Here is a 25438-nt window from a genome sequence, read left to right as displayed (position 1 = left end):
AAAGTTTCATATATACATATAATTTAATAATAGCACAAATTGTACCTAAATCAAGTATCTGTTTCATTAATTTACATAAATTCTAAAAATACAACTACTTTCATGTATTCTATTTTTATGCTGAGTTGATAAATTAAATTAATGCTATACGTGAACCTTTGTATCTAAATTACTTTAAATTATATATTTATTTTTAATGAAATTTGTAGTACATATCCTTGCTATTAATGTTTGTAATTGGTCACTGTAACATGTCATGACATAAATAACGTAGCTTATTATTATATTTTTGATACATATTATCTGTTGTGCTTAATATTTTTTTCGATAAACAAGAAATATATACAATTATTTATTTTGGTGAGAACTTAATACTTAATATTATTATTAATTGTTAAACTGTTCAAATAAATTTAACTTTAGATTTTAATTTTAAGAAAAATTTATTCTGTGCTTTATTTACAATATATTTCAAGCTTTAATTAAAAATAACACATTAAGAATACCTTTGCATTGCTAATTTATTGAAAAATATTTATATAAATCAGTGACCGAAAGAGCTAATTGCTTCTCGGCAGAACTTTATAAAACATTAAAATATGTAATATATCATATATAGTAGCCTAGTCATTTTTATTAAAGCCAACACTGTCTATAGTTTCATAACATCTAGTAAAAAATTGACGTAAACGTGTTTCATAATTATTTTCTTAAACTTTACCAATCGCATCAATGATTTATTTTATTTTTGGAATCAGAATCATTTTTTATTTATAAAAAAAGCGTCAAATTCGTATGATATATTGATTTATTAAACATATATTTTTCTTTAAAATTTGCGTAATGAAGTCACTCTTAACACATAGTTAAATATTTTTACGGAAAATAACTTTTCTTGTTTTAAATTATATAATATTCACTATGGTGAATATTAATTTACTCACCTTTTATTTTAGCCTGTTACATTTCTGCACAAATTATATTCTTATGTGCCATAAACTTTTACGTTTGAAGGGAATTTACCTTAAATGTTTCATTAATTAAACAGGAATACCGATAAAAAAAGAGATAAATTGCAGCATGTTTATCCGGCATACACAAAATGGCAGAATGTTTATACCTCTAAAGGAACATGTAGGGCGAGAATACGTGTCTTTATTTTCAGAATCTCAAAGAACGCGTCGAACAAAGGAGACTGTGTTTATTCAGAGCTTTTTTGCACGCTCTAAACAAAAGAAAAAACCTCATTGAGAGACATGAGTTAAATTTAAAATGCGCGTTTTCCGACCTTTGCTGTAACACAAAATTAAATAATATATGAGCTGTCTATATAATACTTTTCCGGAATGATTATTTTCGATTTTTTACTACATCATATTTTTCACGACTATTGTAATTAGAACTTAATTTAAAAAATCTTTAAAATTACCAAAAGCTGTTAAAATTTCAATTGCAATATTTATTTATATGTGTTGAAAAATGCGGTCTATTGATAAAATTGACCATTAAGCAATTTTCATCGCAAAATATATGTTAGAATTAAATCTATATCTATATATGTATAAAAATTGGATCAATTCATGTCATAAAACATATTTTTTAAATCTTAAGCTTAATTTATATCCTTTAATAATTAGCCAAAGCTTTTACAAAACTTTGATAAAGGTATTTTTTTCATACAACTTTTTTATGTTAATATCGTATGAAATTCACTGTTACGCATATTTAATAAATCTGCTTATGTGTGTATGTATGAATATAAACGCACACGTATATATTATATTATATATATAAACCCCAATATAACAACGACGGTGTGATATCTAATTAATTCTCTGCAACCATCTTTACGCAAGTATGACCTGGTTTTATTTTGATCATACCTCTTTGGATATCTCTTGTATGGTATTAAATTATTTAATATCAAAATATTGCGTTATTATTTTTTTAATTATCAACATATACATTATATATTTTCTTTCCGTATTTTTTTAAGAATGCATAATGTATACAATGATTAAATAAATTAAACGATAAATTTCCCGTAATCTATCTTGTTATTCGTTGCATGTTTTTAAATTATAGCCAATTTATTTTGCTTATAAATAATTATATAGACAAAAATAATGTTTCGAACCAATTTTATGTACAAAAAGTTTTGGCAGATTTTAATATAAATTAAATAACTAGAAATAAATTTACTGCGATCGTATTATTGAACCGATTAAAATAAAATCTTTACGTCTTGAAACAACAAATATTAAAATTTGCAACGCACACCTGTTGTGATAAGCTCTAAACAACAATAAATGGTGGGCCTTTCCAAAATTTTATTTCGTTTAACGAACGAATTCTACGAATTTCGGTCATAGTATACACGGCGATAAACAATAAAATCACAAATGTTTTTTTAAGGTGTGAAAGCATTTTTTGTTGAAAAAAAGCGTCTCAATGTTTTATATTTCGAAACAAAATATAGGCGCATAAAGTATTTTAGTTTTTGGAGCGGCACTAGTCACTCAGATATATTGATAAAAAAAATATAGTGCAATTTCACTAATATTAGATTATTCATATAGTTGAAAATTGGAGGAATATTCGATATGTACCTCACTGATCGTATTTATATAAAGCAAAGTATGAAGAATTTTATAAAGTAGTTAATAAATTCAGCTTGAAATTAATAATGTTAATACTGTTGGGACTAACTAATTAATTGCCGCTAATGATCGGGTTCAATAACCTCACATTATTTATTAAAAATAAATTCGCATAGCAATTAATAAATTATTATAGACACATGTTACACATTAATCAAATTGTATGTAATTATTTATACGTGTTGCGCATTAATATGTAATCATTATTATTCACACGTGAATCGAATTATATTTAACTATAAGATATGAAATGATTAGGTAAATAAGGGAAGTCACTAATCAGAACTACATACAGTCATATTATTTTCGGAGAAACTTTATATGAATATATTTTTTATAAAGAAAATTAAGTGAGAAATCTCATAACAATCTACCATCGATCTTCTGGCTTTATTTTACAAATCCCACGACTAACAACTTTTCGACGTAATAACACTACGTAAACAAAATTAGCGACGTCGTAAATTAATTTGATGACCTTTGAAAGTTTCATTAAAAATGTAAATAAATATTTTAGGCGAAACTTTTTAACGGAAACGTGATTCACGAAGGATTTTGAGGATTTTCCCTCGCCGCGCGATATAAAGCAGACAAAAGGCGCTTGGTTTTCTTTTTTCCTTTCTTATTTATTGCTCAATTGACATCTGAGTAGGCGTTTCGATGACACAATGCTAAACTGAATACAAAAAATCGTTTTTGTGTTTTATATTGATAATTTGATAATTTATTTCGGCTTCTTGTTCACATACGATTGGTGGAAATGCCACAAAGCTTTTCACAAAAGAATCGCGAATCCTTATCAATATGTATTTATTATTATCAAAAGTATATGATAAGAATTTCAACGAATTTTGTAAATTAATGTAGCATAAGTTATTTTTAATACATATTATTTGGATAGTATATAAATATTACATTACTCGTTCGAAACTGAAATAATTTGCTTTTTAAATCTATACACTTATTACATAAAAATATTCTTATCATATCTTTTACTACATAATGAGTAGCATTTATACGAATAATCAATTCACATAAATGCCAGCATTTTTCATATAAAAATGCTTTCTTTATTATATTTTTTAAATTGTCTTTCTGGGCTTTTAATTTATTCTTGCATAAATGTTCCAGCAGTAATTACCATACGCCTGTTATTTCAGGTGACCAAAAAAAAAATAGTTGCTGGAAAAGTCGGTTAATATATAAATATATGTTTTAGAAGTTGCTTGTTACGCTTTTAATATTTCTTTGATTTCCTTGAAGTATGTAAATTGTTGTATTTTGTATACGTTGTGATAATACAGGCAAATTAAAATTTACCATTTACAAAACGTAAAATTTACCACTTGCAAAAACGTATTATATTCCACTATATATTACATAAATACTAATCTAAATAAAATATTTATTTAAATTATTAATTAGACTCACATATTAAAAAAAACTTTTAAGGCAATCTATAAAATATATTTAGAGAGACATCTGTCGATCTAAATATATGAACGATAAAATATTACATTTGTTATTATTGAAGATTATTTTTTAATACACTACCCGCACTAATGTTATTTATCATGCCATTTTGACACTCAAAATCGATATTCTAAAATATTGAACGTGACAGTGTAAAATTTCACTGTCACGAAAAATACAGCATCAGGTGTTTTCAGGGTACGTACTTTATTTTTTTAATCTCTTAAAATACAGCAGATACGTATAATGATATAACCGAGTTATCCGGTGCGATGAGAAGAAATAAAAAAATATAGTTACTAGAGTTAAAATTCAATTTGCGATAAATCTATTCAGAGAAGATTGCAGTTATCTTGTGTAATCGAGTTCCGTAATGGCTTGAGGAAATGTTGAGAAATCAAATATCCTTTTCACGGTTGCGGAGCAAATTACATCTTCAACGATGAGCTACCCTAGATATTTTATTATATTATTATTATGCGTTAAAATGTATATTCATGGTAAATGGCCATTAAACAAATTGCTTGATAATTCAATTAGTGTATAATAAGCTCGATCAGTAAACTTATTTGTATATGTAATATTCATATACATATACATACAATATATTCAAACTATTCATGTTTTTACAATAATACAGTATAAAAATTCTGCTTATTATTTTATACATATAATAAAATTTAATTTATGTGAATAAATAAATAATATATAAAAAATTTAATCATCAAATATACATATTATATATCCTACTAAGATTAATGTGTATATTTTTAAAGTATAATTACATACTATTTAGAATTTCTTGTTTAATAATCTCTATATATATGTTAATATATATTTATTGATTCATGTTTATAATTGCTATTTAAGTTACGTAAACTTGATACAATAACACCTTAAACTATAATCAGTTTACTGGACTGTTATCACAATTGATTGACACTTAATGTAATACTAAGTATTACACGAAGCTTATTAAATTAAACATATATTATGCGATGAACAAATTAATTCACACGGGAGTATTAAAATACGCAATGTATATTATTATTAATAAAATAAAATGGGTTTCTAGGGACATTACAAAAATGTGTGTCTGTGTGACATTTACAAGCAATATTTGAGCCGTTGATTTTGAAAGTGGAACAAGTCCATATTATGTTATTGTGGGATAATTAATGGTTTGCGTTTGAACTGATTTAAACATTTTAGTATGCAATAATATACTTATTTTATATTGTTTGCGGTCTTTATTCATATAAATTTCATATACAATAATTCGCGTTATTTAAACAAAAATCATATTTTTAATAGGGCCAATGGACTTACATCACTTTCAAAAGCAATGATTTTATGATAATGTTACTTTCCTATTTTCAAAAGTTTAATTGCAATATGAAATAAAAGAATAATTTATTTCTTTACTTTTCTATTTTATTTCAACACTTCCTACTTTTTTTCGAATAGGTACATACAATAAAAAGCTTAATAGTATTTTATAAAAAAGAGAAATGAACAAATAGGAAAAATATTATAATTATATACATAGCACACAACATAACAAAATACCCAAGGAAATATTACTATTATTTTTTTAATTAAGGTGGTGCAAATTTTTGAAATATATAAGGCAAAAAATACATCATCTCTTTATATTTCTCTTCAGTAATAGGCCTAGTATTTCCATTTAAAGATGGCAATGTTATTTTGTCAAAAATCTTTGGCCTACTCCGTTTTGGCGATAAGTATTAAATTGTGAATCGGCGAATTTCTTAAAACTCGTATCCAGAAGACAGTTTTGCCATTAATATTTTTGGTACTTTTCAAAATTGCCTCCACTAAAGGTTTGGTCGAATAAAAGTTTTTTCATTTTTCATTTCGTATAGTAAAAATATTTTTTTTTGCGACATGTTTGTATTAATTTGTAATAATCGTCGGAAATGTACAGAAAGTTGGTTTTTCGAATAGCCATTTCTACAACACCAAAATCGCGTTTATTTAGCAAAAATGTCCAGATAATAAGAATTTATGGTCAATAATATCTATATTGTTGTCGCTAGACTGAACAATTTTATCCACATTCAGGCCAATTTTATATTTCTATTTTGCCCAGTGTATGTTTTTGAGTTGTCATATTTTGTAGATGTTTTAAACAACAATTAGCTATTTCTTGTGATCCTCTGGATACATATGAATTACATCATCATGTAAATTGTGGAAACAATGATTTAAAACATACATGTTTCGTTTATAGTATGAAACAGAAACTGTCAGTTTAAGGTATGGTAGTGATTTTTGCAAATCAGATATAAAAACAAAATAGTTTCCTGGTTTTTTTGAGGCACTTTACCTTATTGTAAGGCTTTTCTAGCTAATTCAGCATATTTTAAATTAAGTTCATGTTGTTTTATTAGATTTGTTTTTTCTTCAATATTGCGTAAAGTTTTAATTTGCATATTGAGCGAATCGCACTTTTGGCACGTGTCCTTACATGGATGATGAAAGTGCAAATTAAATTATTTTTTAAAAATATTTCCAAAATTTTTTCCTTAACATAACTTGTGTTATTTGCCTTACGTTTATCGACGTATAAATTGTACATTTTATTAAATTCAATTCAAAGTCTCAAAACTTTTTATTTAGATTTTAAGACCTTGCATAATGGCTTTCTGGTTGAGAAAAACTCTCAATGTGTTTCTTTGCGCGTTTTACTGGAAGAACCTTCGATTCTACCACAAAAATCTTCTTCAAAATTTTGATGCATTAAGAGCATTTTTTGCATACTAAAATGTTTGCTTCTTTTGTATCTAAAAAATATTTAAGACTACAAGTCTTTTGCGTTCCTCTGTAATTTATCGGTCTCATTCTTCTCTTAGCACATTTCTGTGTAAAACCATTAATATGTTTCCTCATAACTATGGAAACTAACTACCATAACACGGTTTTCAATTTATATTAAAATTATTTTATTTTGAGTGGACTTGCCTCATTTTCAAATCAACAAACAATTTTTATCATTGACCAAAATACAATACTAGTAAAAAATTACACTGTTATTTATATTTAAAATTAGCTCTAACCATTTTTTTTTATTAAAATGGACTTGCCTTACTTTCAAAATCAATGGCTCATTTATCTTTCTTATGTAGAGCAATAGAACATTAATACATTTAAAAGTAAGACGAGTTTTATTTTCTCTATTTTAAAAATATGTATTTGAAATGCAAACATATCTCAAGAAAATTTTGACAAATAAAATAAGGGATTAGTCACTTGATATGACATTATTTTTTCCATGACATGTTTGCTACCTTGTCAAATAAAATTAAAGTGCTGCTAAATTTACCTTGGTATGTAAAACAAATAGACGAGAGCTTATATTATTATTATAAGTTTTAATTCAATGAAAATTGCTATTGGAGGATCTACTCGCTAAGGTGTTTAACTTTATAATATAATATATACATGGAAACAGTAATTATTATGCATATTTATTATCGATAAAAATTAAAAAACTTAATCGCCTAAAATTTTAAAAATCTAGTTGACAATTTTTTGATGTTCTCCTATTAATATTTTAATAAAGAATTAATATCAGACAATTTTTAATGACTGGGAAAAATCATACTAGATATTGTACTCATTTTGTAATATAATAATTATTAATTATACAATAGTAAGTGAGTTAAAGAAATCCAAATCAGATTAAAAAAAAACATGATTTTTTAAATCAAAATACAGTTTTTAATAATTTATGATTTAAATTTGTAAATAATTAGCTATGTTATTTGATATATTATACATGCTTAATAATGAAAGCTTATGTATTAATTTCAAATTGGTGTATGTATGCACTTTCAAGACATAGTTAATGTACATGTACATAATAGTTAGTCAAGTGCTGCTTCAGTTGTAAATTAATTAAGCGTTTATGCTCCACCTCACTTATGCTCCCTAGGTCGCAAATACTAAATTTCAATTTGCGAATATTTATTTTAGCAAGTCCATTAACGTGGTCATTCGGAACGCGAGCGTATGAGCAACATGTGGATAGACATGTTGATTTCACCTGTTAGTTGTGTAAACCTAGAAGCAAAACTTTTACGGATATCACAGAAAACACTACCGAAAGCTCGGTAGTATATAGCATATTGGAGTTTCATCTCGGCTGTTAATTTTCCCTGCGGAGTCATGATTCCTGAAAGGCGCGCTTGGAAAGCTACGACCTTTACGCTGTCGGACAATTCACTTTTTGAAAGTGAAATGTTTTGTAGAAGCAGTAAATTCAACGTGCTTCGTGCTTATTTAAATGTTGAAAATAATAATTAGTGACGTACCTGGCTTTACACGTGCCCAATGTAAAGTTTTATTTTTGCCAAGTACAATAGTAATAAAATACAATTTAATCAGTGTTAATTAATATTTCTGCTTTCACAAAATGTATACAATATTGTTTATTATAATTAATTTAATTTGATATAATTAATTTAATTACACTTTTAAGACTTTCGTTTCTATTCGTTAATTACATAATCATGATTTTTTTAATTAAAATGTTTGATACATTGAATATTAAAAATTTGGAAAACAACATTTATATTTGGGTATGACTCAATTAATACAAATACATAAATAGCTTGTGAAATATTAAGCAGAGGTAGTTTTTAATGATTTGTATAAATGTCGGTGATTTGAACTTTGAATTAAGCTCGTTCATATATATATTTTTTTACTAATACCTAATTATTTTTGTATAACATATTAGAAGCATGTTAGTGTTTGCTAACTATTATTCAAAACCATTTTAAAACTTTACCTTTTAATTAAAATATCATCTATTTTTGAATGCTTTTTTAAAATCTAGAAACAATATATCAAATATATTATTTTTATCGTTTAAGTTGTATGACTGTTTCCGTTTGCTTCCAGAGTGCTTTTCTCGTGTCAGTACTATTTTGTCATTTTTTTCTGATCTCATATATTCAAGATGTTTTTTTTTTATAAATGGTATCATGTTTGTTCGTTCTTCTATAATATTTGTATTTCTTTTTTATTTTATTACAATTTTATTCTATTTATAGTACCTAAAAAAATATTATATTACATTTTAGGACCGCCTTCATCTTGAAACATGTAATCACCTGTTGCACTGCTTCGTTATGTCGTAAATAAAAATTATATAGGATTTATTGTAAATTAATTTTGCTGTTATAAATATATGAGCATTAAGTCGATTTTAATTTAACAGAATTAAAATGTTAACTTAGCGTCTTAACAGATTTATTTGCTATAAAATAAATATATTTAATAAGATTTTTTAATATAAAGTTTCTTACTAAACAATCAAAACTCTTTTATAATCTGCGTTAAAATTTCCGCTCTTCAAACATTAATTTTTCATGCACAGTTATAAAAATTGAACACAATTTTCGTTTCAATTAATCCTTTTTTCACCAGCTTTGTTTAATGTTTGTTTTAACAAAAAATCTCTCAAAAAAGTTGTATGATAATTTTAAAAATTAAAACGCAACTCAAACGTAAACTCACTCTTTCGACGCTATAAAGCACCGCGTTTCTTCAAAATTAATTATTTAAACATAAAAAAAAATTTAAGTTATCGAACATAAATTGAGAATAGTTTCGTCTGGTGAAAAATAACCCCCGATCCGCTTACACTAACCGTGTTTGACAAACATGCGCTGTTTTAACCGGACCAAAAAAATATTTACCTCTGGCGAATATTTTGTCCGCGGGGGTCCCAAATGGCAGAATCAACATTTGATCCTCGCTCGCTCGCGTTGTGAACGCACTAAAGGCGTATGTACGTTTACCAAAGATCTATTTTTGCGGATATGTAAATTTGTTTTCCCGCGGGGTGAAACAATTCGTCTCGTATCATGGCAAAAAACAATTGGCACTTTTATTCTCATATTATTAATGTAGGTATACGTAACCGGTATAGTGTAAATATGTAAAGTCTCCACTTGACATGCGAGGGCTCCGGATAAAATATTCATTATTAAATTGTTCACACTGTAAAAAGTAGCAAAAGTTTATCGGGGCCCCTCCTCTTTCCTAAATGCCGATTTTTTTAAACTAAATAGTTATACAACTTAATTTTATTTTAATAAAAGAAAATATTTAATTGCAAAACAATTATTATTTAAAATTAAAACATGCAACTTTTCTGCGTGAACCGAAGAAAAGAGTTAATTTTTTTCACAAGTAATTGGATGAAAGATTACCTGTATCATTGTATCTGATTAACTTACTCAGTTGATACAGATTTACCCCGTTGAAACGCATTGGGCTCACGCCTGTTATGTTATAACGGAAGATTTAATAAAAATTATTTTTCCATATTTATTACCTGCAAGGTCTGTTTCGTATTTAAACAGCGATAATTAAATTCTAAATATGTAAAAAATGACTGAAATATTTTTGTTCAAAAATATTTTTTATTTTTATCATTTATTGTTCTTAGTGTTACTTTATGAGAACTTCTCATTAAAAATGCAAAATTATGATTAAGTTACTCAGTTGGTATAGATATACCCCGTTGTAGCTCATTGGGCTTACGCCTGTCTATTGTAATTTAAAAAAAGGTACTAAAACATAAGGATGGATAATAACCAAATATGCTCATATAAAGAACAGTATCTAAGCTTTTTAAATTAAGAGGGAGTATTTATTTATTTGAGGACTCTAAATTATAGATCTCAATTCAATAATGTAACGAACTGAGATGTCGGAAACTCATCTCAATTGAGAGCCTAAATAACTCTGTAGAGAGAAATAGTTTGCATTGAGTGCATATATATTATTTTTAATCATCGGCATACAGATTAAAATTTGTAACTAACTTATTTTTGTCATTAGTGAATCACTAATATGGCAGGGGACCATCCGACGGGACGAAATATTATTTCGACAGTCACTCAAATAATGAGTTAGATCAGCTAAGCATCTAAGGTTCGACAATTTGTTGAATGCCTTTTTAAAATCAATCTTTTGGGAAATTAGTGTCAGTAAAACTGGTGTGACGAAACCAAATGATGTTGGTCCATAAAAATTCGCCAAAAGTGATTGATGTATAGCTATTTCAAATAATTTAGTAGGAGCTGACAACACTGCTACTAGATTAGTGGATCTCATGTGCAGCCACTATATTTTTAAATATTTGTAAAATTGGGAAATTGGTTGAATACAGCTGATTTGCCATAATTTACAATGTGCAAAAAGTGATGCGTGAACTTTCGAAATAACTAAACGAAGTCGTACTTTTCGGGAAGAAAAGAGAAAGTTTCTCAAAGAATGGGAAGCAATGTATTTGATTATGCAAATTCTGTTGTTGCCGTCTGCGTGATTCTAAAAATTGTGATTATTCCAAAAAAAATATCATATGAACAGCATTATAAAATTCATGAAGATGAAGTTGAAAAAAATGGCCCACTACGAACTGCCATAAACTATTGTAGTTAAAAAATTAAAGATTGAACTCTCTCCACAAAAAAAATAATGAGTGTTATAATCTTATATCTTACATCTCTCAAAGTTAGTTATTTAATTGGAAAGCATCGAAAACCTGTCACAGAAAGTGAATTTATAAAATTTGTTGTGTTGGGAGTTGATCCTCAAAATAAACTAGTTCGTAATATGACGCTTAGTAATGATACAATTCAACGAAATATGGCAGTTTATTAGTAAATCTATTAATAAGAGCAAATTTTAGTATTTGCACGATATGTTGATGTTGAAAGAAGTGATTTATAATAATATTAAAAAAGTTTTAATCAAGTTAAAAGTATCGACGCACAACTTGTGTGCTGTAACTGCTAATGAAGCTGCGGTTATGAAGAGTGAAAGAAAGTGGTATTTAAATTTGCTTAACGAAAAGCATGAAAATAAAATTGTGCATCAATAAATTAAATGTATAGAAGATGTGGAACAGTAAGAAAAGTAATAAATGCAATAAATACTTGAATGTCTAGACAATTTTTTAATAGAAGATCTGATTAGGCTGTGCCTTGGTATATCTATAATTATTATATTTTGTGATAAAATTAAGTTCTGTAGAGGAGGTTTAAATACGTTATGTAACATTTGTATACAGTAAAACTCTTTTTCGAAAAAATCATTATAATCGCAGCAAGAGCCACGTTTTCGATTAAAAAACTTTTCCGCGCTCTTGCGGTTATGTAGGGTTTCATAAACTAATCTTACAACTGTGTTTTGTTGTACAAATCTACTAACTGCAACTCCCCTTAATCGCAACAACTTTATTTCCTGTTGATGAAAATATAAAATAAAACAATTTTCTAACTTTATTATCGGCGCTTTACTTGGCGCCGTTGTTAAAGTTTTCCGACTTTGAGAATGAAACAACATAATATTTTTCACTGCTACCGTCGTAGAAATAAAAAAAACGCTGACGAAAAGGATATCAAGTTGCAAAGTTACCTCGTTGCAAGTCTTTACTTACCATAAACGAACGGTGAATACGTGTCCTTTGACGCTGCACATAATGAAAAATGTGCAGCAATGGACACTTTGCAATTACATTTTCCAGAGGCAAAAAGGTACAGAATACTTATCACAGGCCGTCCATTTTGTTTTTGTAATATACTATAAATAAATAACAGTGTTTTTCTTTTTATATGTAGTAGAATTAATTATTTTGGTACATATTTATTTTGCAAGTTAAAATTTATGTTATGCTTCATGTGCCTAAATATTACATATTCAATGCTAAACATAAAAATATGTATTTTAAAACAGTTTTCTTCATTAACGACTTTGTGCGATGTATTGTTTAGACACTATTGAAAATTTTTTTACGCATATTAAAAATACGAAGCAAATGGTTATTTATTAAATACGAAGGACATTTTTCTCTGCGCTAATATCAATGTGTTGTGTTTTTCATTTCTTAATGTTTTCGTTTCTCGAAAATTTTTATTTAAATTATTTTTAAATCTATGTTCTAACCTTACAGGTGTAAACCTAATGCGTTACAGTGGGGTATCAACTGGTTAAGTCATTCTGACATAATGAAATTTAAAAAAATTTGATCAGTATTTATTCATGTAAATAAAATAAAAATTAACCAAAAGCATGATAAAACATTCATTAAAACATAATATCGATTATATTATTAATTTATTGAAAATATTACTATTTTTTAAATATTTAATATGACTTTCTTTCACATTTTACCCTTGATTCATATTATATTTACATTTAAAGATTGACTTTTAAGCGGCAAACGAATCTTTGATTTTTTAATATAATTATTAATAAATCAATAATATTTGCATGCTTATTTAGACAAGTGTTTGAGTCAATACAAAATGTTTGCTAACGTAATTCCTATGGTCGGTCATAAAACTTATATTATAATCGTAAATCCCACTCTCATTTTTAACTGCCTGTTCTGAACGCATCTGTTAATTTAGCGAATTTAGAATTTAAAACTATAAAAATATTTGCATAAATTTGATTTTTACCAAAATCATTTATTGTTTATATTACAAAATGTAAATAATATAAATCACATTTGTACACATATGACATTTTATTTTATTTCATTAACTTTATATAGTAATTACAAATCAATCAATAAAAAACTAAGTACATAAAATTGTAAAATATATTTATTTTATATTAATTAAATAAAATCAAGCATGTAACTGTTTTTGGTATGCTTTATTAATAATATTGTTTTACAGTTACAATTAAATTATATTTGGTTAATAAAAACTTATTCACTACATATTTTTTAATGTTGTAAATAATTCATATTTTATTTTAATTGCTAGTAATATATGTATTATTTGTTTAAACCCTCTTATATTTATTGTAAGCTTTAAATACCTAAAATATATTTTTTATAGTCCTATCCCTTATTTTAAAAACGGTTATTTCAGACAATGTTTTACTGAGGGTGTGGGTGCGAGATTTCTGTATCAATAGTTAACACGATTCCCTCCCATTTTATATATAAAGATATTTGCTTATTGTGTCTGAAAATATACTCCTCCAAAGTTCAATTATATATTTTTTCTGATGCTAGGAATAGTTAGCAAATAGCGTAATATATTATTCCTTTGAATTGATTTCGTGCATAATTAAGAGGAATGGGTTGGACGGGATATTGCGTTATAAAAGTCAAGTATCCTGCTTTCCTGCTAATTATACGAAGAGGGTCCTTTGACACAACTAATAGGAGAGACCCACTTTCGTGCGCGTCCAACTTTTCACCTGTGCTTTAACCCGATAAATTCAATTTGTCCGCGTTCGCTTATTTACAAAGGCTGCCGATTGAAATACTCGCTAGATGCTGGATAGCGAGCCTCTGATTAATTCTGTGGTGTTCTATGTTCAACCATTTCCATCAAACTATATATATCAATAATCGATTCAATTATTGCAAACACTAAAGGATATCTTATACTCGCTGTATTATTTATAACTTACTTGATATTGAAATTGTATAATATATACAATACAATATTATTTATAATTTACCTTAATAAACTCAAATTGAAAAAGTATGTAATAAATACAACATATAATAAATTACAAGAATAGATTAATGTATTATAAATTAACCTAGCTAGATATGCAAATTAGCGTATCACTATTAAAATTATAATTACTTATTAATATTAAACAAAGAGCTTCATTATTATCAAATATATCAAGATAACTCTTACGTTCTTATTTAAAATCTACAAACGTTTGATATTGTCAATACTATAATTAAACATGTGTTACTCCCTTTCAAATAACGACGAAGAGGCGGAAGTTTATCTTCATATATGAACAATGAAATAACGACACCCTCGAGCAATATAACATTAAAAGAAAAACAAACGTCAACATTTTCCCGTTAACAATTAGTAAGAAGCAAACCTCTTTCATTCAAAACAAATTTTGCTTGTTAAAAATATACAGATTCTAAATGTTAAATTAAATTAAAGTTAATGATGTAATGATAATTGTATATAATTGAATACTATTATTTTTTAATATGAATACAAGATTGTATTTTTTTTAAATTACCCAGTAAAAGTAAATTAAAGTAGGAGTATATATAGTTTTTTTTAAATTAATCAAATTTACACTTACGTACTACAAATATATAATAACACTGTAAAATAACCAGAAAATTAGCGTTTCTCTATTATTATTAAGTTTCATCCATATTTTTAATCTGTATGTACAAATATGTTTTGTGAATGTATATGTTTTATGTATTAAATAATTCAATAGAAAATAAATAAATATATATATAAATTCAATAATATGCTTTCCTTTTTTTGGCTCTTTCTGTAAGGCTCACCATACATTTCAAAGTTTGGAGACCACTGCTCTACATAATCTATAGTAGCGAACGCATGCGAACTATTACCCTATTATAATGGAATAATAAAAATTCTCATAGTAATAAATACATATAAAATTTAAAAAATATTTAAATATTAAATATTTTTTTTATATTAATTGTAAAGAATAAATCGCCTCTGTCTTTCATAATACTACATATTTTTTTTTATTAATTATAAAGAATAAATCTTCTCTGTCTTTCATAACAAACGTATTCTTCATAACACGCTATTGTATGTTTTGGTTTTAAGACAGCTTATTACATGAAAATTATTTAAAATATACATAGGAACCTTTAAGAATTTTGAGAAATACATTTTAAAACAAAGGTTATGAGAATATAAATTAAGTGATAATTTTTCCCAACTCGATCTTATGAATTTTTATGTGAAATTTAAAAGGCAAATGAATATTATTAATAAACACCTACTCGCCATTATCTTTGCATAGCAATTAAGTTATTCATAAAATTAATGAAAATATATTGAGCTAACATAAGGTTAATTAAATAAATTGTAGCACTTTAAGAAGCTAAACAGATTTGTCAATAATGTATTATTTATAAAATATAATATAGGATGGTCAAATAACTGAAAATAAAATGCAAATAATTATTATTTTTTTGCTGCCAGTACAATTATTACTGCTTTTGCGAATGTAAAATATTGTATTGATTACTTTTTAATTTTACTTTAAATGATTATCTAATCTAATAATAACCACTTATTTTATTGGTTAGGATTTTAGGAAATTGTGTTATTATTTAACATTGTAGTTTTAGTTGAGTGTAATATTTAATTTGTCCTAAGAAACTCATTCGTATAGAAAAGTTTAAATCGTGCATACTAGATTGAACCCAAAATTTTCTATGTTAGAAAATTTAAATCTTCTTACTGAGAAGAAATATTAAATCAATTTTATTTGTCATTAAAATCCACAAAATGTAAAATAAAACCAGCTTTTATTAATCACTGAATTAGAAACATATATCTATTTTTGTTCATAATAAGTATCAAATAAACTTCCTAGAAAATACGCTAGAACTTGATATAGAAATATATAGTGTTTCTCATTTTTCGATGTTTTTCAATTCTCGAGGAATGAGAAATTGATCCAAATTTCTCGAAAATTTTCGTGAAATTTGTACATATGAAAAAAAATTATATATACAGTATATATGTTGAATATGGAAAATATTTTCACTGATTTTATATGCAATCTATTTATTAATGTAGCTTATATTTCAACGTACGCCAAAAATAATAAAATAATATAATAGTACTTATAAATAAACTATTATATTATTAATTTATTTTAAATTATTAAATTATATATGCATTATTATTATTATTCTGACTAAAATATATAACGCAAATTTTGTAACAAAAATCTGGTGTAATTTATATAGAATTTAAATAAAAGTATTATTGTTTTTTCACTGGCAAACGAATCCTTGCCAAATACCTAATAGTATAAATGATTGATCCTTGAATTCTTCATTTTTGTTGGCCGGTAAGTGTTTAAGGAGGTTTATACGATTATTTGCTAATCATAATTCCTATAGTTGGTCATAAAACATATGTTTTACTTGCACTGAACACAGCTGTAAATTCAGTTGAGCAAAATATATTTAATTTTTGAGAAACCTTCCATTTTTTTAAAATCATAATTTTGCATTTTTCTCAAGAAATTTTCAAAATAAAACACTAGAAACAAATACCATCTAGACTTTTTATTTAATTTAATTTATAAATATTATTAGATTTTTAATATACAGATATAAACCCCAGGGGGTCGCGCATATTATTTTAAAAAACAAAAGAGTAAATTCATTAAAACCTAAGAACAATCAATTTTTACATTCTGTATATAGTTCAATTTAAATAAAATTTCTAACGTAAAACAATAAATACCCAATTGTAAAAAATATTTTTTTCTCGTTTGTGTAAATTTCATTCAATTCACTCGTATCTAAAATTAAATATAAAAAAAATTATTCTATTTTTATTTCTATTACATTCTATATTTACTAAGAATCAAGGTCTAAAAACATTCTGCTTATTTTTAAGTTATGTAAATTTTTTTATTATATATTATAAAATTTAATTTCACCACTTGTTATTTTTTTGTAGAAAGCAATTAAAATTCTCTTTGATATTTTTTCAATTAAAAATAGAAATAATAAACTTTCGAATAATTCATCTAACTTATATAAGGGAAATTATTATTGCGATTGTGACGCATATTTTTCAAAAATGGCCAAATGTATTATTTAAAATATACAATTAAATTTTAAGGCATTGTAATAAACATGAAAAATATTTCATAAACAACACGTGATTAATTAAAAACTATTATTAAAAATATTTGCTTATTTTTCCTTACTGCTATTGACATACATTTGGTTAGCTTTTTTATATAATATATATATTACAATGAATGTGTTTCAGTGAAATGATTCAATGAAATCATATTCCAATACATTTTAACCGTTAGATATGTATTTCAACTAGCAGAAATAATGAAATTAAATGCTGTTTTAAAGCTGTTTAACTAAGCCTAACTTCGCCTAATAATTGTTGCAAAAATAATCATTAAGTTAGGTTTGGGAATAGTTTAATTTATTGTCAATATTGTAGTATTTTGTCAGAAGTTTGTGAATCTCTGATCATGTAGAAATGCGCGTTTGTGAACAAATACAGTTTTACTTATAATGAGCAATGACTTTGTAAATACATTTTGATTGAGCAAGTTAGTAAAAATATATTTATACTGGTAAAAACATACTCACTGTTACATCTAAGCGTATTGTTTTTAAAAATAACTTACTGTGGTTAATAGACATTTGCTTTAATATTTTTCATTGGTTAATAAAAAATGTTTAAAAGCTTAGTGTTTTTAAAATATAACATTTTACCTGCGGTCAATTGAGCTATGAATTTATATTAGCTGGATAATATAATAATACATCGTTTAACCGTGTCGCGCAAACACTAACTGCGTGCCCGTTCGAAATTAACCCAATTATTCACACGTTCGGTATATATTATAAAGATATATACATACATTTTGTGTCACCATATTTCAGTTATAATTACAATGAATCCTCGATATCCATACACATTACAATGCATACAAATAGTAAGACTGATAGTTTGCTTTGACGTGCAATATGCGCTAGATCGAAATATAAATTTATCAATGAAACGTGCTTTTAAAATGTATAGACTACAGCAAGTATGTTAAATAATGGTATACTATTGAGGCAAACTTGAAAATTAATATACCCTAGTTTTTCAGGATTTATGAAAAGTTTTTCCCTCCTTGTCCTTGCCTCTTTTTTTTTGCCTACCTTGCATCTTAAAAGTAAAGTAAGAAACTGCATTAAATAGTTAGGCAAATGGGAAATACCTAGACTAAACATAATGCATAACGCATGCTTATGTCTAAAAAACTTCAAAATCAATAAAATATAACATGTTATTATATAAACAACAATTTATTGATATGAGAGTATTTGTCAAAGTGTATTTAAATCGAATTTTGGTCAATAGGAGGGCGCAAAAAACAATTATCACTTCTCAGAAGTCAAAAATTCACGTCAAAAGCAATAAAATCGTGTCGGCGCCGTTGCAGTGGGAACGCTCGGCAACGAGCGTTCCCACTGCGACGGCGTCGGCACGATTTTATTGCTTTTGACGTGGATTTTTGACTTCTGAGAAGTGATAATTGTTTTTTTTGCGCTCTCCTATTGGTCGAAATTGGGTTTAGATGTGCTTCATTTGATTCTCACTCATTCAAAAACGAATTATTCTAAAAAAATCTATACTTTCCATAGCTTCTTATCATATCAATATTGCCATATTTTTGTCCCCGTTTCTGTTATTGTTTTGGTCTTTTTTTAGTAAGGCTGTTGCAAACTTTCATTTTTAAACTTGAGGTTAAACTTTTAAAATTAAATATAAAAACTATATTTTTGCCTTTTAACTCTGCTTATGTTTGTTGCATTTTTTTAAGAATTATCTTATTATTTATATTATTAAACTAAATTATATATTTATATGTTTTCTTATTTTTATAATACATAAATTTTTTTTTTTTAAATACGCGTGTATTTAATATTATTATATACATAGTTATAATGTATTATATATAAGACATAATTATAGTTTCTCATAATAAATTTTATAAGTTGTAAATAAAATATTAAAATATATAATTTGGTCGTATTTTGCCTTATCCTAAGCAAATAAATTTTCAGATAATTCTATTAAAAATTTTCGTATGCTTTAACTAATACATTAGGTATACCTTTCATTCGCTTTGTGGACACAAACAAATAAGTATATCATTTATATTTATGAGACATTCTGACTATATGATAATGTATAATATTTATTTTATTTAATAATTTATTTATTTATATACATGAGTAAGTAAAACCGCAAACGAGGCTTAATATTATAAATAAGCATTACGTGTAGCTCTATTTTTTTTAAACAAAACAGAAAAATCAACGTATATGATATTCAACAAAGCGTGCAAAAAAAACGAATCACCTTCAAAGTCATTATATTTCACATGAAACTAAAACGTGCTATATTCTATATAAATTTAAGTTTTTTTATTGTATTATTGTATTATACATTAAAAATATAAATCTAATAAATTAAAAATTAATGAAAAATATATACACAAAAAAATCCGAGAATTCGTATTTTTTACGATTTCAAAAAGTGATGCATTTTTTTTGCACAATACTGTACGTAGATAATCAAAATGGCAATTATAATTATAATTATAATTTAAGTCTAGATGCATTAAAGTGCTCTTGTATATGAGTAATGCGAATCTTTATTTATAAGTAGAAATAAAAAATATTATTATTTAAATACAGTGATAATTCGTATTATTAAAAATCAATAAAAAGTTACTGTTACATTTTCGATACCGTTTATAATAAAGTGAGTTGTAATATTAGACAAATTAATTAACAACAAATGTAAAAAAATAATAAAAAAATATGTTCAAAAGTAAGTACAATAATTCTAAATTAAATTATCTACTTTTAGTTTTAATCGAAGATTTTTTTAAAAACAGTCATATACACAATTAAATTTTCAATTATCTGAAAATAATGTTAAATGTATTACAACTATGCTAGTTTGAACTCCTTTTTTAAACATCAAAATTTTCTCTTACTCTACGGAGTTCTTCTTATCCCAAGCTTAATTGATTAATATATCACTTCTATTTGTTTAATACTCGTCTGTCTCTCCCATCTATTATTAATGACACAGTTCAACTAAACAATCTGTGATATTCGCGTTTAATAGCCAAACACGTTTGAAGATTTCCCAAAGGACGTCTACAAACGAGTCGAGTGTAGTATTTCGATTTACGGTCGACCAGTTCCTGTTTCCTGTGGATGTGCATCGGGTAGGCACCCATTTAATAAAAGCTCCCTGCCGTTAGTGCGGGGAAATTGCTGAAGGAGGATATTACAGTTTATAGTATAGTATATTTTTATAATAGCGACACCGCGAACAAGAGCAAACGTTAAGGCGCTTATAATTTCATGCCATTATAATATCAATATAAAAAAGTGCAAAATCTACATTAAATAACTAATTGAAGTTATGACATGATATTAATATTTTTAATTAAGTGAAATAATAAAAATTAAATTTAGTGTCATTTTTTAATGGATTTATTAAATTTAAATACGGAGGTCAATAACGAAATAAAATAATTATGTTTGAAGGCTTCCGCTTTGATGATATTGTTTTTTGGAGAGCAGCTCAGATATTGTGTGATATCTGATACTGTTTATATAAAAACCTAATGAAGGTAATCGTCCAAAAAACTCTAGGGAGAAATAGGATGTTCCACTGATTAATTCCTCTTAATCTATTTCGTCGTTCTCTTATACAGTTTTCAAAATTGTATTGTAAGATATACGGATATACAGATGTAGATGTATTTAATTTATTTTTTGAGTTGAGTTTGAGTTTTGTATATATATTATAAACAATCTCAAATTTTATTAATTGTGTAAAGCATTTTCAATTAGCATAATATAAAATTTCACATTCAACTTTGAAATAGTTGTTAAAAGTCATAATTTTATTCATCGAATAAATCAAGAGATTATAATAATTATAATACAATTTTAACAACTTTATTTGAAGAACAATGAAATAGATTAAGAGTAATTATACAGTGCAGTGACTAAAATCGAATTAATAATTAATTTTGCTTGAAATAGTATCGAAGATCTTTAGTCAGTCAATTAGAAAATATTGATGTAAAACTTGCTGTTAACTTTCAGTGCCTTATTAAAAGCATTTATTAAAAGAATTGACAAATATAAAAAAAACAGCTTATAATTATTTTCTCTCACGAGGTACAAATAAATTTAAGATACCTGAAATACATAAACATAGATATTTAATCTAGTGATATTCAGAAAATTAAATAGATAAACGTAATTTCATTTATAGATAGCAGTGAAGATGAGTGAAGATTAATTAATACATTTTTAACTTGAATATTCTATTTTATAGTATGCGAACTTAGTTTCCAGATTTTTTTTTTATAATCTTCTTAATCTCTTAATAATTTAATAGCTTGATTTACGAGTTTTTTTCTTTTTGAAAACGCATCCATTATTTATGTTAAGGTTGTTAATAAGGTTGTTAATAAGTGTTAATAATATTTTATATTTATGATATATTACCACAAACTGGCTACTTTGATAAAATACTGTCAATTGTTATTAAATACAATTTTATATCCGTTAAAAAATCAACAGAGGGTACATAATGGCAGGCGCGTACGGTGAGATGCATTCCCTTTCGCTCGCTCACGTGTTAAGTGACGAGAGTGAGTGAGAAGAAGTGGGTGTGCGGAACGTATGTAACGCACGCTCTTATCTCACACACACTCTCGTGAGTGAGAGATCAGTACGGAATAGTGTGGTATATAGTGTAGAATAGAATAGCAACTCTGAGGTTGCGAGTTCGAGCCCGGGAGCGTCACTCAATTTTTTATTTATAAAAAATGCGCTATTAATAAAAAACTGGCCCCAGCTGCAGTGATATCTATTGCTTATAAATTATATTACACATAATAATTTATAATTATTAATATAGATATCATCGATTCCCAGAATTTCAGTCTGGTGGTTAATACTTGCTTGTAGGCAGGGCTTTTTTTGTTATGTAATGCGGTGGAACGGCGTTCCGGCACCTTTTTTACTGTATTTGAATGTTTAAAAAGCATTGATAATATGCGTAACATTTAATTTCTTTATTTTTACGTAAATATGACGGCATTATTTTTATTTTATTTATTTATAAGTGTAAAAGCTTAGCATCAAATTTAAAAAAAAAAATTTCGGTTACTTCCGTCTCTAAAAAAAGATCAAAAAAAGTATGGAAAGATAAGAAACTACAATTTGAATGAAGATATTTTTAACAATATTACGATTTTCAAAGAGTGAGAATCAAATGAAGAACATCTAAACTGAATTTTGACCAATAGAAGAGCACAAAAAAAATTATCACTTCTCATAAGTCAAAAATTCATGGCAAAAGCTATAAAATCGTGCCGTCGCCGTCGCAGTGATAATTATTTTTGCGCCATCCTATCAAATTTCGGTTTGAATACACTTTAGAAAATACTCTCATAATATCGGTAAGGATAGTTATCATATTTATAAAACATAATGTAATATTGAAATGCAGACAAACTATTTTTTAATTTATTTTGAAATAAATAGATCTTTTATATAATTTTTGTTTAATTTTTTATGCGCTTTGTGGAATAGGAAAAGCTGTTTTAAATTTAATTTAAATGGTATTTGAATATAATTTTCTTTAGTAACATTCTTGACAAGGAGTGAGTTCCGGCATTTTTGATTGAAAAAAGCCCTGCTTGCAGGTATTCAATAAATCTTACTGACTTACTCACTTGGTACAGATTTACCCCGTTGTAACGCATTGGGCTTACGCCTGTCAGATTACAATGGAATATTTAATAAAAATAAATAGGTATTAGTAATTTTCCATATTTATTACCCACAAGGTTTGTTTCGTATACGTGGTTCAATTTAAAATACGGTAATAAATTCGAAGTACTTATAAGCTGCAAGAAATAAATGTTAATATATCATATTATTATTCATAAAAATAATCAAATTCCGAGTATTTATAAAAAATTATGTGTTATATTTTTTCCATTTATTGTTTTTAGTGTGTCTCATTAAAAATGCAAACTTCTCGACAATTCTCACTAAATCCTTTTTTTAATTAATTAAATTTATACGAATATGGTTTATAACCGCTGCAAATTTGCGATTAAAAACTTCTAAATTCACAGCTGAATTCATAACAGGTTGTAAAAAAAGGAACACGTATTACTAATCAACACTCACATAATATAAGTTTTATGACCGACCTTAGGAATAACGATTAGCAAACACTTCGTTCCGAATTCTGGAAGATATACAAGAATTTAAAAAAATATATGTAATAGTGGCTTTAATATAATTTACCTGCATAATTAATAATTAAAATTGCGGTGAATGAAATAAGTGAAAATGTACGCAAAGATATATACTGATAAAATAAATTATAGTAAATAGATATATTTTTTCACATATCAAAATTTCTCATTTCTCGAGAAATGGAAAACATCGTGAAATTAAAATCACAAAAAATAATTATGCAAATGCATCATCTAAGTGATAAAATAGCATATACAAATTATTTTTCTCTTGCATAAAATAAAACGTTTTATATAATTTTCTAGCTCCCTCTGTAACACAGTACAGTTAATTCGAACATGTTTTGCCTTTTACTAGCTGCAATAATCTCGTGTATACGTCTAATCTAATTTAAGTGCAGATTAACGAAGAAGACAATGAAGTTCTAAAAAATAAAATATATATTAAAATAAATATATATATATATTACAAATATTTAATTCATATGTTTTTATTAAATCTTCTTTTGCCTTTTTTAATATCTAATAATGTACATTAGAGCTATAGATAATTTAATAATAAATCAAGCTGAATAAAAAATGTATTTATTCTACGTATTGTATTGTGTTATTATACTCATGTATGTATGTATTCTTTTTGTCCCTAAAAATCTATATTCTCAAATATTACATCTAAAATTGTTGTCGTAATATAATTTCGTCGTATCAGTTCGCTCTTCTGCGGATGTGTAAAACGTATTCAGCCTCATGTGAAACAGCTTTATTCGAAGCCTTTTTTGTCTCATTTTCCCCATATAATACCAAATATCAAGAGTAACTTTTTGCGCATTTAAAATGTCGGTGGCTAGAAGAAATAAAGAACTCGACGAGAACCGTCAAACTTCATTATAAGGGTTAACAAAGTTACTTCTTTCGCTCTTAGCGTTTTCAACTCCACACTAAGAAGCCAAAAAATAAAAATGCGATAAAATTGATCCAGAAAGCAACTTGTGCATTTTTTTTATTCACCTATAATCAGATTTATATATAATTATTTATTATAAAATTGTATGGGTTGTATTACAATATATTTAGATCATTATTTATTTCAGTAAAATTTGCTACATTTTTAAATTAAAACATTATATTAGATCATAAAAAACATATTTTTTAGATTGCGAATGAATAATAATATGCTCAAAATAGTTCATGTTTTTTTTTGAGGATGCCAACAATAGAAACAGATATTAATTAATTTTGAGGTATGTTTAAGTGTCAAACTACTGTGTGTTTCATATATGCATCTCAATACTCATTTAATTTATTTTAATGAATAATGGGCGGTACAAATTAGCACTGGGCGAGACTGAGTGACACGACCAGTTATATGATGTCTAAAATCAATAACAGACATGTCACATTTACTTACT

General features: G+C 26.1%; 1 protein-coding gene across 1 annotated transcript in view; it reads left to right on the top strand.

The window, feature by feature from the left end:
• LOC148229625 (allatotropins-like) overlaps nucleotides 1–25438 on the top strand; it is a 51514-nt gene that overhangs the window by 20964 nt on the left and 5112 nt on the right. The window lies entirely within an intron of this gene.

This window comes from Plectrocnemia conspersa, unplaced genomic scaffold, assembly GCF_051122295.1.
Source record: "Plectrocnemia conspersa isolate PC_06_02 unplaced genomic scaffold, ASM5112229v1 ptg000011l, whole genome shotgun sequence".
In the NCBI taxonomy this organism is placed as follows: Eukaryota; Metazoa; Arthropoda; class Insecta; order Trichoptera; family Polycentropodidae; genus Plectrocnemia; species Plectrocnemia conspersa.
This window is presented reverse-complemented; position numbering and strand designations above follow the sequence as displayed.